Source organism: Rhyacophila brunnea, unplaced genomic scaffold (genome assembly GCF_057557595.1).
Source record: "Rhyacophila brunnea isolate RB1 unplaced genomic scaffold, BYU_Rbru_1.0 scaffold_7, whole genome shotgun sequence".
NCBI classification, from domain to species: Eukaryota; Metazoa; Arthropoda; class Insecta; order Trichoptera; family Rhyacophilidae; genus Rhyacophila; species Rhyacophila brunnea.
Genome location: NW_028233339.1, coordinates 20,856,367 through 20,872,372, shown reverse-complemented (window position 1 = coordinate 20,872,372; position 16,006 = coordinate 20,856,367). Strand labels below are relative to the sequence as shown.

Here is a 16,006-nt window from a genome sequence, read left to right as displayed (position 1 = left end):
ACTAGGAAGTTCGCTTCGTCAAAAAGGGTCCGGGTTTTTTTACGAATGCATTTGGCCGTATCACAGTTCACCTAAAGATGTTGTCTCAACACTATACGACTATCACTTTCTGGTAAGACAGCTCACGGTAAACTGTGATAAATACGTTTGGGTTAAAGCGTGTGAGTTAATGGATGATGATGGGGGATGACGACAGCGAGGTATGAATACTTGTCTTGTAGAAACAACGTTTTTCATCGCGTAAACGACAAAAATTGATACCGCTGACGGCCTGTGAAAATGTACATTAAACGTCTCGTATGTCGCGGATTTTGCTGACAATGCTTAGTCCCACCGGACTCGTTGCTCGCCACATACGTACAATTTACATAATATAACCGTCAGAAAGTCCCAAAAGTTTAAACTTGTACCTATATAAAAAGAACCTTGCAGCTTAACTTTGTTTTCGAATATTCACCGTTCGTTTATCACAGGCAACATTTGGGGTGTTTCCAGCCGAGACATAAAAATACAATCAAATAATAAGTAGGTACATAAAAGAGATGCTCCATTTTTAAATATACACGCAAGATATAACTACGTAGACAATTGCAGGTTGACATAACAAGTGATAGAATAATTTTGAAAACCTCGATAACTCTGGGGAAAACAACACAACTATCAACATGGGATGAATACTTCATGTGTCGTATGCCTAACCTAGAGACAAGACAAAAGATAATAAAAATCAGCAGTCGTATACCTATTAAATTGGCTGTAGACTCTGCATATCATTCAAAATACTAAAGTAAACACTCCAATCCAAAATAGTTAATGCAATTTTGATGAACAAAGTGGTTAATATAATTCTGTGGCCGGGGTGTTTTAAAGAGTGATTTTTACAGTAGAGACGTTTTTGTGAACACAAAAATATTGTAGACACCAGAAATTGGAAAGAATGAAACCAATTAATTGTCATCCAGTAATCAATATATAGTTAGTTATCCAGTATTACAATATTCCAATAAATATATTTATTTTAAATAATCACAAATCTGGTTTCTGAATTTTTGCACTGTTCTTTTCAGATGTAAGTTTAATAGTGAATAAGCTTATATTTTGAAATACATATAACATTTTCCAAACAACTTTTGACTCTTGTGCTTATAGGTATGTTCCTACACAAATGTAAAAAAAATTATTGAGTTATTGAATCGATACTAAAACGAAAAATGCAATTTCATGACTCATGTGCTTTTAAACCCACCCCGGTCATAGAATATCATTATTGTTTTATGATGTGCGCAAAGTGTAAGTAATACTTTTTTTATAAATTTGCTAACTTTCCGCGTGTGAAATTTTCCAGATATATAGACAGCAAAAGAACATCTTAACGACAAAGTCGACAAGCGAGTCATGCGGCTAACGGTATGATTATTTTTGTCATCATCATACTAAAACGGTATTAGCACACATATTTTTTATCCACGTGCCTTGTATAATGGTATGTTTGAAATTCTGTCAGTCTTCTTTGGGTTTCACGCAGTCAGAGCAGAGAACCGTGCTCTACAAGCTGCAAGGCCGACCGCTCAATGTGGTTTTCCACGGTTAAAAATTACCTAATAATCCAAACGCGAAATATGGAAATGAGTTTTCATCGCATAGCAAGCACCTATCGGGTCATTGCCTGTTCCGACGAGTAAACAAGTGGCATGCGTGAACATTCTGACATCAGGAATGAATAGAATAACCCTTCGACTAATACTGTGCAACGCGTGTTTCGAATGTAAATTTGACAACACTAGGGTATCTTTACCGCGACTTTTAAAAAAATGTATCGTTTTTAATTAGATATAATTAAATAATAAAGGATTTTAATTGGAGAAAAGGAAACCAATTCCATTAAAGACAACAATATTTCATAAAACATGCGATTTGGTTTTAATTTTCTACGAATAAATAATTAAAAACATCGATAGGACAGACAATACTTCGAAGTAAGGTAGCTACCATAACAAGTACTCCGGAAATATTCATAACCTTATCTAACCCCACACAAGACTAAATAAATACTTAATGAAAAGTTTCTGATTGATTCAATAGGTGCGTTTACGAATATACAATAATAACAAATGTTAAAAGGACCAATAATATCGACAGAGGGTAGTTGGCGGAATTTGAATTTAAATTTTAATTGATTTAAGTTTTGTACCTATTCCGCTTCATTGTTTTTTTTTTTTAAATCAGTAAATGATGTCTCAAATGGAATAGATAATCCAAAACTTTAATGTGGTCTTCAATGTTCAATTGTCATCGATGGGGGTTAGGTCCAAAGATGGCGCTGGGGTTACTCTTTAAAATATAATATACTCTTAAATTAATCGCATTTCGGTATTCTCGACACCTTCTCATTGAGAACTATATTCGTGTTTTATGTTTACTATTTTCAATAACTGTTCAAAAGATCAGTTTTCGTAGAAAACGCATTTTTTCTGGTACAATAAATTCGATTCACAGGCCCTGCCTACCTTCAAAGCTGACCGACGAAATGTTTTTTGCTGGCTAATGATTTTATTCCCGCGTGCTCAGGTGACGTTGCGTGCTGGACGTGCCATTTTGTAAAAACAGATGTCACAGCTTTAGGACAGGTGATGTGAAATAAATTGGAGTCCGACGGACAGGTCAAAAAACAAAAGATCGTAATAAACTTAACGGTAACCACAGAGACATCTCATTCATAAGAATATTACGCTTTCCTGTGTTGCCATTATTTCATAAATCATTATTCTTAGTGACAATATTAAGCTTCTCGAATTTTGACATAACGTCGTTTAGTTAAGATAAAAATGGTTATTTTAAAGAGGGACTACATAATTATTATAATTTTTATCAACATAACAAAACGTTACAACGCATTATTTTTACAAGCTAAATCTCTTCATTCGGTAGGTAAGCTTGAATCTTTCAATTTTGACAGTAAATGAGATGCTAAGTGTCATACTACTAGTCAAAATATTATACAAAATGGTACATAAATAATTGTCGTTAAGTAAAAAATATTAATAATTCGAATTACCTACGACAGCAGCTTTCGAAGTATGGGTATTTTAATTAAATAACCAAGCTTCACTGTATTCAACTATAGATAAATTAATTTGTATATTATGTTAATATGTTAAATGGCTTAACTTTAACCCAATGTCCACTATTCAGGCCATGACACTAAACTATTAATCGATCGTAGTGCTAGTTATTTCTTATACTTCGAATGCAATATGATTGTTGCATATTGAAATAATTTAAACGAAATATGCAATCGAAAATCTGACATTCATACCATCGTATTCAGTGTCACGGCCTGTATACCTATTACTCGGCCATGGGTCAACCCCAAGGATTTAGTCACAGTGGTCGTATCTCCCTGGACCATTATTCTCTTGTTACGACAACCAATATATATACGCTATTACGGCGCTCTACATGCTGCGGAGTTGTCATGTCAATAAGACGTCATACTAAACTGTAAAATGGGCGTGGCGAAAAAAAATATGAATATAATATACACTTCAGCATTTACGACTTATTAAAAAACAATGGTGCACTTTTTATTACCAATTTGTTTACATAATACAAAAAGATATCTTACTAATTTTACATTGTGCAACGTTTTTACTACCTACTAACAATGGCCCAATTAAAAAAAAAACATAGTTAACCGTTAAAGTTCCGCCAGTGCAAACTATTCAGGAATTGAGTTCGTTTATTAAAAAACCTCATCACATAAAATAATAAATATATTGGCAAGTATTTTTAATTTCTAATCGGAAAGGCTCAATAATTAATTTAAGACCACGTAGGCATTTAATAATTATCATATTACCTAGATAAGATTTCAGAGTCCTCTTGCAAAATTTTATAGACATCTGTATTCAATAATATTTACACAAATAATCTTGATTACCTACAATCAGTGCTTAGGTAATGTAAATAGTAAACGAATGTCAATTAATGATTATGTATAATATAATAACATTAATAACATATTCTATAAACTTCAGTATTATGTGTAAAGTCCGAAACAATTCAATTCACGAGTCCAAATATTATTTATTAGTAATGTATAAATATGATATTAAAATAATATACTTCCGTGTGCATGGTCAAAGCACAATGAATTGATTACCAATATGTTTCAATTGCAGCAGAATTGCAATTGAATCTTCAAGGTAAAATACGTACTTACTACAGATTTGACAAAAAAATACAACATTCAGCATTTATAGCCGGTAGATAAATGCAAGAAAAACACGAGGAAATATTCATAATTTCGCATCGAATATTTCATTTCCTCCTACTTAGTCAACTTGTTTTGTTATTTTTTTGCAGAAAACTTGTCCTCTTGCTTACGGGGCCAGAACGTTAAAAAAGTCTATATATTACAGTGTTTGCATAGTCTGGCAGTAATTTGTCAAATTATTAAAATTTACAATATTTTAAAAATAACAATACACGTCAATCCATCAAAACTAATCTCGAATGCTAATTTTGATAAATTACTGTGATTAGGCTACCGAATTCATGACAAAACAATTCTGTAAAATTGAGTAATCTCGGCAATTCGCATAGGTAGTAATTATAATTCGTTATCAAAAGCGAATTTAATACACATATGAAAAATCAGCTGAATAAATAGAAAAAAATATTATTAGATTAGATTAGGTATCGATATCAACACACTTGGCACATGTATGTTTTGGTAAACAATTGCAATATTACTTATAGATTTGATTTCGATCTAAACAGAATGTATTTAGGTGCCTACTACTTAATAAGTAGCGTACGCCACGAAGAAAACAGATGACAATGTATTAAATTATATGTAGATATAATTAAATGAACTTAATAATGACAGTTAAAGTGCAAATTCAGCATTCACAGAGTGTAAAATACAAATATGAAGAAAATCAAAAACTAAAAATACCAATAAAACCTATATTGATTCAAGAAAATAATTTTGTACGTACCTACATAATTTGAGAACACCTCTGTAAGTACAAAACAACATAGTTACATACGACGCCCAGCGGGACACTGGTAACGCACATTGGCGCGAATCCAATGGATGCGGGTTCGCATCCCGCCGGGCATTGTATTTTTTTCAAAAAGATTTTTCTAGTAGGTATAATGATATAACAAATGAACATAAGAATGTTACATTCTAAAATTTTGTGAATTATTCGTTGAATAAGACAAAACAAATATTGAATTATTGTGTGTGTTTTAAGACACCATCTTCTCATACCGAAGAATTTTTTACAAAATAAATGAGCATTTAATTTGTGTTCACAGATCTGACAGGAAAATTCATTTCACTTGTTTCGAATGTTCTATACTTATTTAAAGTTTGTCTTTATTTTTCGAGTTTGTTTAACCCAGAATCAAATACCTTTTCGGAAATCATACTGTCTTGATACTTTTGATATATCGTGACGAATGTTAAACTGTCACATTCAGTCGCTTCGGGCGGTTTTACACTACAGGGACTTTAGAAATTGTACTACAAATAATAGATAATATAGGTTAGGTATGCAGTGTTGCTGTTTTTTATAATTTTGATTACATCTCAAATGTTGCATGTCATCACAAATTGAACATGTTTGAACGACCGTTATTACAGGAACCTCAGCATAGTGTATATACATTATATTCGTAATCCTAGCTAAAAAAAAATAAAAAAACATCGCGGAAAAGTCGCTTGCAAGGAGGCGGCGAACAGCAGTGATGTAATATTTGCAACATACCCGCTAAATTGAGTGGGATGTCACCGGCCCAAAAAGGAGACAGCCAAGAACACAAGGTGCCTACAGACAACCTGATGATGACGATATACTCCCTCCAAAGGTTCTTGAACCACCTCCAGTCAATTAAACAATCACACTAATAATGCTATCAGTCCAATTCAGTATTATCAACTACGATAATCGACAGAATTTTGAAAAATAGATTTACTGTTCTTAATATTCACGAATAGGGAAAACACTGGCAACACACTATATACTTAAATTAGAAATTGGAATGATAATTAATTCTTGTTCACTATGGTTGTTGTTATGACTACAGCAATTAATAATGGTGGAGATATTGTGAAGGCTCAACTATTCCCGCGATATTTTTGTTGTTGGCGTGTGGGAAAGCAACCATACGGCGATGACAAACCGTTCGGCGCAGCGGAGCGCGATCGACTGGGCTTGACTGAGCGGACGGCGCGGGCCGCCCAACTATCTGCCAAGTTTCCTTGAACTGTCAATACTCCATAATATACAACAAGCTCCGAATTGAAAAACAAAACTGCATAGAATATCGACACTATTTCGATTGGACAACTTGGAGAAAAATTAAACTACGTGTGCCATAACGATATACAAATCTAGGTATATAATAGAACTGTTAAGTATTAAATAAAATCAAGAAAAATACAATTGTGATTAAATACTTGCAATAAGTATTCAATTTAATATACATGACGAAGATTTAAAAACCAAGAACCCGTGTAAACGTCAGGCATTCGAGATGACATGATGTTTGTGAATATCGAATCACATCTTAATGTTCCCCAATATTGCTATAAAAGGCCTACTGGGATCGACCAATGGGGAAATCTACAATGCGATATTAAGGAGTAATGTAGTGTCATCCTACACACTAGGGTTTAAGTTTAAATCTTCCTTTATACAATATATAGAAAAATTTGGAGATTTGATTCTGCCAAGTGATGAATTGGAAGGAGAGCAGTTAGTTTATGAGTTAAACATGAGATGAGTATAGTAATTTCTAGATAAACCACGATAAATATACGAATAATCTCATAAAAAATATACTATATCGGTTATATTTTCATCATATTACAATGTTTACTACTTCTGAACATTCAAGTAAAATCATCGAGGCTAGGAAATTCAAACCCAAATTATCGAGCGTGCTAATTGATTAGTTAAAGTTAAACATTACATATTATAATATGTTGTATTACTTATAATAATCGTCGGATTTAATGGTATTTCCCAACAAAAATATGAAAGATAAAAATGTATTAAAACATTTTTAGACGGTTTAATACTTCTGTTACAACTCCGTTATAGAATAGCTGCAAAGACCGTACTGCTAGTAAAATTGCAGGCTATTCCCTCCGCTCCTCTGGTAGCTATGCTCAAACACACTCGCGCCCTCCACTGCGGGTCTATCTTCATCTATAGAGGCAAGTGTTTGGATTGACGATAGTGATGGGCAGATAGGCGATGGCTTCTGAATCTGGTGCGACATGATGACATGCATCTGGGAAACGTCAGCGTTAGTAGCATCGCGCGTATCCAACGCCAAATGATTAGACTGCACCAATTCCAAATGATATGTAAGTCTACATTGAATGGATTGGGGAGATACGCAAGGTATGTTATGTTCTCATATTGATTGGCGTAAGCAACTGACATTTCGTCAGTTGGAACTGTAAAAAAATCACAAAAACTCGGCTACCGTGTCTTCAATAATGTGCTTGCTTAGATCTCTACAAATAGTTTAAGCCAAGGGATGAATCCCTCAAAAACAGTTCAATCCAACAGTCAGAAATCGGACGCAAATTCGTTTATAATAAAATATCAGATGTAACTTCTGAATACTTTCTTCTCCTTCTTCGTCGAGACTTGATGACTGAGGATCGTCACATAAATGAGTTGGATGTTTGACAGCCTTTTGCATGGCTTGGCTCCACCCTTCTCGGAATTCACCGGCACGTGTCAGTAGAACATCCGTGGCATTCTTGATATGGTCCGTTTATCTGGTGAGTGTTTTTTCAAATTTTTATGTATGACCTCGAATATAATCTGCCTCGATTCTATAGTTCACTGATTATAAAATTATTGGTTCGTTTGGTCATCCACTAGATTCTCAGCAGCAGTCTTCAGTACCAATTTTTAATTGCATCTCACATTTTCTCTTCTTCTTGCTTTTAGACCATAGTTTCTTAACCGGTGGTCCGCAAAAAAATCTGCAGTTCAAAAATACCTAAAAACCCAACATTTGAAGTGGGGTTGTATTATATTTCGACAATTGTTTCAAAAATAATGGAAATATAAATATTTATTATTTTATTCCAATGTTGATGGTCAGCAAAACATTTTTTGACTTTTTTGTGGTCCGCGGATGTAAAAAGGTTAAAAAAAACATTGCTTTAGACAAGGCTTAAGTTTCAGAGATACCCACAACTTAGGAATACACGTGATCCAAATACTTAGCAGTTTATATAATTACCTGTATAACTATATTGCTGATATAAATTTTCATGTTCTCGTGAACTTAAATTAAATATAAGTATGTAGGTACCTACTATTTTCATATCGAACAATATTACGAACATGCAGCACTGTCTGTTATTTTGAATTATAAATGAAAGTAAGTTCTAATATGGTAATACTTTTCATGCTGTACCTACCCAAGATTTTACAAATATTTTTAATATATTATCAGAAAATCACATTGCATAGCATTTTTGAGATGCTACAGCTTGGTTGTGAAGAGGTGAGATAAAATCAAATAAACGATGGAGTTATTTTTGTATTTTGTTTTTATTATTACAGCGTTCGTGTTTCACTGAAATTCTTAGATAATTCCTAAAACAAAAATAATTACAAGATAAAAAGAACTTTTTATACACCACGTTTTTAAATTTTCTGTTGAATCATATAAACTTGACAATTAATTTTCTGTTGAATCATATAAACTTGACAATTCTATATATTAATAAATACTTTTTTTGTACTTGATAGAAATACTGAATACATATAGAATACTGAAATGTCATTTTTACATTTCATATTGATTTCCATAGTAACGCACGTATATATTAATAATTTAGTTTCTAGGACCCCCTTAGCAACCAATAATAGTGTTTTAGTTTTTACGATTTTTTTTCCGAAATAACTTTCCATACAAAACAGAATTAACTAAAAGAATGCATTGTCATCGTGTTCTGATCTGTTCTAAAAGTTTCAAATGTCGATTTAGTCGGAAAAATCGATTGCAAGATTTGTATTGGACAAACAAGAAAAAAATTGTACTGGACAAACAAGAATACGAGCTAATAAAAACGTGGTAATAAAGGCTAAACCCATTGATATAGTTACAGGATACACCATGCGATAGATAGAGAATATCAAACAGAAAATGGTTGTCAGAATAAGTTATAGATATCTGATAAAATCTGTAAGAATCTCGCGTATTGCAATGTAGTTCATAACATATACATATATATAACAATTATCTTTAAATAAAATTAATTGTTTTCTTTTATTTTAAATATATGCCAATGCTCGTTTATGCATGTGAAACTAATGTAAAAGAAATCCAAAAATCACAAATTACGTTGGGCATAACGGGGCAAGACGACAAAAGAAACCAATGGAAAAGGAAGCAGGCAAGAGCACGCAATCGCTATGTAGATGAAATGGCGAATGGACAACCGCTGGACAAATGCCGGCATACACGTCATGTACTCGAAGGACACTAAAACTTCCACAAGAACACCCTAAAATCTGCTGGATAGACGACCTCATAAAATTCGGCGAATGTACGTGGCAGCGAAGAAAACTAGAAGAGTGAAAGGAGCTGTGAGAGGCTTTCATCCGGCAGTGGATTGACCCCCGAAATTCACCCTTATTACAATGCAGGTAGAGTTCATTTTTCCGCCACTTTCGTCTGTATTTAGGTATCTATTTATTACGACAGTACGAGAAGAATTACAAAGTTTTATAATATAATGATTCTGGCATACTAAACTTTAGGCAGACTAAAATTTTGCAGACATTTTATTTTTCACACAATTTTATTTGTCAATTCTACGCCAAAGGTTTAATCATTTAAATTTAAAGGAAGCTAAATAATTGCTACTAATACTAGGTATTACGTCATTAAATATTCAACAATGTGACGAGTTTTATCGAATTTTCTCGATGAACAAAAGAATAATAATTATTTTGTATACCTACTAGGAGATTAGCTTTGTTGTTTGGGGCATACCAAACGAAAAAAAAAACAAAGAATAAAATACCTATTCTCTGTTTACGTTTTTTATACCAACAGATGTCGTTAGGGTGCAATTTCACGCTACACCTGCCGTATTTTTACAAAGCCCGAGGTGATTTATACGCGGACAGTAGGTATCAAAATGTAACTAAAATGCCCGATATAGCTGAATGCACAGCTCGATGTATAAAAATAAAAATGTTGGATAAAATTATGTAAACAATTGGTTTAAAAGGGTTGTATTGGTTCAAACGTGGCATTCGCCCGAAATAAATATCAACAATTCCCAGCTGCCTGTGACACAAACAATATTAGTATGTATTTAATACGGCATGACGTATTTCGTTCTCATCATAAAAGTACTTAGGTTTAAAAAAAAATACCAAAATTTGATGTCGAGATTATAATATGGTAATATAAACTGTTGCCAATGGGCAATACTTAGGGGCGAGTGGCGAGGTGGTGTGGGGGAGTGGAGGAGGAAGGTTATAAAAAAGCTACATAAGTCATCTTATGAAAGGGGCTTATCTCCATATGCAAAAACTAAATTTACAAGAGAGAAGAAAAACACTTGCGAAAACACTTACATACAAAATTTCAGCGTTTTATGGTTACATAAGTAATGCAAATGTCTATGATTAAAAAGATAACCACAAAACACTGAAATTCCTACCATTATTTTTTTCCTCAACTGTACATATTTTTTATTTTTGCAAATATATAACCTTTTTCGCCTTCATATATTACAATGCAAGAAAAAGTCAATAGGTACCCACTTACAAAATTGAATATAGGGGTTAGAAGGTTTCAATAAAAAAATAATGAATTACCACCAAATGAATACTGAATATAAGTAGGTACCTATTGAAAATATTAATACTTTTCATTTACGATTGTAAGAGTTGCAAAAACGTACTTAATGGCTTCGAGAAAGAAAATGATAAACGGAGTCACGACGATTGACTGCTTAAATAGATACTAAATTATCTACTAATACAAAAAAGATAACAATGTACACTTCAATAGTGAGTTATTGACTGCCTAATTGCACTGCATAATATTTTTCAATTGCATTTCGTTAAAATTATTACAATTTATTTTAATCATCATTTTCTACTCTACCAATAGTTTACCATATTGCATTCGAATAATGAGCAATAACTAGCACTACCATCGAAGTTTTCAGTCGTGTGTCACAGCGTTGGTATACAGCAATGCCAGGTGTCGCACGACAATCCACCCGTCTTTATTCGATTCAAACGACAATTATTGGGAAACATCTCAGAGTAATAATATAAAGAGTGTGTAGTTCAGCTATATGAAGCCGTGTTTCTTGCATATAACGCACAGTAGAACCTCAATTGAAACGTTATACCATCATGTTGCTTCCCAGTACGGCTACCAAAATTAAACACAACATAGTTAACCAGATTCTCTACAGAATTAACTAAAAATAATTACCACTAATTTTATAGTTATATTATATATACACAAAAACAATAAATTTCAGCAACACGTCATTCAAACCAATATTTACTGGCGACGTGTACAAAGAATATTGAATTCAGTCGAAGAAATTATATCTTACTCTGACGCATATTGTGGAGAATATAAGCGTGCCGAATGCTTTCTCACTCGCACTTATGGTTCGTTTTTGTTCAGGCCTTGGGAAAAATCTATTTTTTAACCGCAGTGTGGCGTCAGTGATTGTCATACAATTTTATTCATATTATAATTTTATATATACACTTCAAGTTACTTGTAGTATGCAAGTTAACTGCTACTGGAATGCTTTGGTCTCAGTGACCTACTGGCATGTCTATCTACGATTTTATCATCAAATCAATCGAATACTAATTAAACGGAACGGCATTAAATTTGTTAGTACATATACGACGAAATGTTTTTAAAGTAGTGCCAAACGGAGTATACGCTGGAGATCTCAATATACCAACTACGTATAAATAATTAAAAAAACTTTACTATCGAGATTATTAAGAGTACAAAAAAAACATAATAAAATATTTAATGATGTTTCACTAATTATATTGCGGTGATAAATGCTATAGATGGATAATCAGATCGGCGTGTTTCAAAATACGATATTTAAATGTGTGTGTGGATCGCAAAAGTTTGTAGAAATCGTCCATAATAAATAATCATTGAATAGCTATAAATCATGATTGTAAAACTATAGATTTCTCATCGTTAAATTGACCTTATGACTATTGTATGTAATAATCGTCCGATTGGACTAGTTTCACTACCGCAATGAAAACATACGTACATTATTGGAATACAACTTCATCGTTGTAAATGCCCACATAGCGTAAGGAACATAATATATTATTAAATAAATAATTTCACAATAATAATCAAATTTAAAATATATCATAATGATTTGCTAATTAGACCGTAGGGGAATCCATATATAAATACTTGTGACATCACAAAAAACAACAAAATATAAACTCACGTTTTCTGAGAAATTTGTGCCGTGATAACAATATTATACGGAAATCGATCATTTTCAACGAATTCGTTAACGGGTTCAAAAATGTAACGTCATTCAAACAGGTATTTTTACCAACAGTTTGACGTGCTATTTATCCAACAAATTTTTCCATACATTTTGGTTTCACTTTCATATGTTTGTACTATAGAACGTTGTCTTGAATATCTTTGAACGCGTATGTTTTTTTTATTATAAGTACATAATTTTTTTAGGTATAAAACATTATCCATATATCTGTAGCTATGGAAAGCCATATAATGTATAATTCAGGGAGTTCACAACATGACATTTAAATGTTAAAATAACTAGTTATAATCAAGCAAGTTAATTTAAAAAGTTTAGTAAAAATTACCCTCAGAAGAGAGAAGAAAAAAAACATAAACAATGTTAAACAATAAAATAAAATACACAGCATATCAATGAAAATGGCTGTCTCTGGAGAGCGCATTGATAAGTCTAGCACCCCTCACTAACGGTACCTAATAAGCCTGACACAAAGAAACGGTTCATGAAGAGCTCATAGCTGCGAGCACGTGGGTATAATGTTGTTCGTATTCATCAATATGCCATTTAAAATAAGTACTCCAGAATAGCTGTGAATGCCTGCCTGTGAACCGTTCAAATGCTTTTCGGAGATTCAGTTTCCCGCAATGATTACAATTTATTACAAGAGACCACACGCCTACTTATTATGTAATTTGATGGTGGATTAAGTAGGCACTCATTGAGAAGTCAATCTGTGACCTGGTTTGATTATGTTAAAAATCGCATTGAAATTGCATACAATGGATAATGACAGAGACCTTGCCCCCAACACGCCACAAATCAGCTAATTTGTAATGGCAATGGAAGCCTTGGTTAATATTTCGGTGTACGATACGATCAATTCCTATTCAAACGTGTGACACTTGTATCCATCGAAATCTAGTCAGTTTTTATCTCTTGTGTAATTTGAAATCTGTCCAGATTACACGATACAACATTTCAACTGGCACTTGGTTATAAACTACATAAAAACTGAAATTTAGCATACTTACATGCATAAATAGTTAATGGGAATTAGATGTAAATTCCCATTCATCAAAACCTTCCAATAAAATATCGGTTTGATCGAGGCGGGTTTTGCTTACATAATTATGTCATAATTCTTGGAAATACACTTTTAAATTCATTCTTCTTAGAATGCCATCTTCAATTATATTTTTCCATGCCATTTATAGTTTCATATTAATATTTCCACGGCTGTTTATGATAATACTTCCCTGTGTTGCTTTGATTCTGTGCCGTATATTTATATATGTACACATCAACGAATCGAAGCGATCTTATCTTAAATGACTGAATGAACTGATAAAAATGAAAATATTTTGAAAATTAAAACCATCGACTGAGGGTGGGTACTTGATGGAAGTCGAATTTAATAACAATTTGCCATAAATATTGGGTTTACCAACCCAGTCGTTATGTTTCCAACCATAAGTAGGTACTATAAAGATAAAGTATAATAAATACAGGTGATTGATTAGTATGAACTTTGAATATCTATGTGTAAAGACCAAACCCGGGAAAAACCGGGACCAAACCAAACGAAATATGTATATTATGTATGTATGTAAAAGGTCAGTTTTAATTAATTCAAATTTAAATATGCGTATTACTTTCTGTCTAATGTAACGAGTGTCGGCATGTGAATGCATCTCCTCAATAAAAAAAGTAAAACGAGTTTTGCAGTCTTCATTTCGGTGTAATGGTGACAATAGTTTTCTAAATTCGATTTCACACAAGATTCACGAAACCAGTTTTAGAATAAAAACACTGCACTCTCCGTGTGAGAGGTGGGCGGAGCCAATACTCACTAAAAAGAGAGATAATTCATTTTCAATGACAATAATTATTATTTTAGTGGCAAGATATAGCCGTCAATCTTACGAATGTTCATCAGTCATCCCGCAACAAGTCTGATTTTCGAATGTCGCGTTTCAAAGTGAGTTTGCAGAAACATCCGAACTTTTTTGATTCATGTATGCAATCTTGCAATTTACAGGATAATACATGTTTTTGATATGACCGCGACAAATCAGCAGTAAATCCATGCACACGGGGTATAAAACAAGTACGGTTTTAAAATTATTATTCCCCACGCATACCTATCGCAATTTTGTTGTATAAGGGATAACATGTGTGACATATCGCTCCGTAGTTCTCCTGTCAAATTGTTTATAATTTAAAAATTCTTGAGTGAAATCATTAATTGACAGTCGACTGTAAACAATATCAAAATGTTACTCGTTAATTAATGCAATTAAATGGCCAAAACAATGAAGAAAGCCGCTGGACACTGTCCCTCAAAAGAACTTGTAGGTCATTGGATTTACACAAAAGAACAAAGCCATCAATGTGGCCGTTCAGTGGCTTTAATTAATAATAACGAGTCACGGCGAGCAGAGCTTAATTAATTCGATTCGACAAAGAGTGGAGTGGACGCGATTAACGGGAATCGAGCTGCATGCGCGACATTAGATCCTAATTGCATTCTGATGCGTCCATTGATTGTCAACGCCATTCGACTGCAGTTTGACGAGAAACAAAGCACGCCGATTTATACAACGCAATCCTGGGTCTGGCAAGTACACAATATTGTTTTTTCAATTTGTGTATGAGTCAGAGTATGGACCTAATAGGTTGAGCAAATGGCTGACATCAATTTCTCGTAAAAACAACATCTGTTAATACAAACCTCTACTCTGTGGAGGCCCACATGATCGTATTAGGATCGGACATGGTCGAAAATATATATATATATATATTACTGAAATACCTACCTACTATTAATCAACTTCCATTACAATACATTATCAAAAATCATCATTATCAACATATCAAAAAGGTGTAGGTACAAATTAAATATTTTTTCAAAAATATACGGTTATTTTAGTGTATCAAATACTTCCAAAAATACAGAACATATTAATTGTTATATAATTGGCGTAAAATTAGTATATTATTTAACTTCCGTACATTTTATTCGGGAACACAAAAGTGTAAAGCGGTAACGAACCTATAGCACGCGCGGAATTCTGCTCATACAAAAATCGTATAATATTATGATATTATGTAAGTGCGATCTTCCTGATAAACAAGTACTTGTCCTGGATCCCAATTGAATGTCAAAGGGAACCGATCTGATTTCAAGAACCTGGAAGGAAAATCGACATGAAGAAAAAAGCAGCCTGGCGATAGAAAAATTGTGTTGAAAACCAAAATGGAATTGCCCGAAGCCTCAGACTCGGACTATTTGAGAGGAAACACTTCTAACAGCAGAGTACCTATTATTACTTAGTTTTTAGCACCAAAGCATAAAAAGCTTCGCCACCGCTGGTATAATACAATACTTTAATTATTATAGTATGGTTGGCTACACTGCTTAGATTGCAAGAC

At 33.1% G+C, this 16,006-nt stretch overlaps 1 protein-coding gene across 6 annotated transcripts in view; it reads right to left on the bottom strand.

Moving 5' to 3' along the window:
- mrj (DnaJ heat shock protein family (Hsp40) member B6 mrj) overlaps positions 1 to 16,006 on the bottom strand; it is a 246,181-nt gene that overhangs the window by 223,887 nt on the left and 6,288 nt on the right. For 2 of the 6 annotated variants that reach the window (XM_085957793.1, XM_085957788.1), the window contains exon 1: positions 5,781 to 6,233. The exons of 3 other annotated variants lie outside the window; for them this stretch is intronic. The gene's annotated coding sequence lies outside the window, so the exon portion shown is untranslated. Of the gene's footprint in view, positions 1 to 5,780; positions 6,234 to 16,006 lie in introns of those variants that run through there. One more of the 6 variants, XM_085957790.1, reaches the window with a different exon arrangement.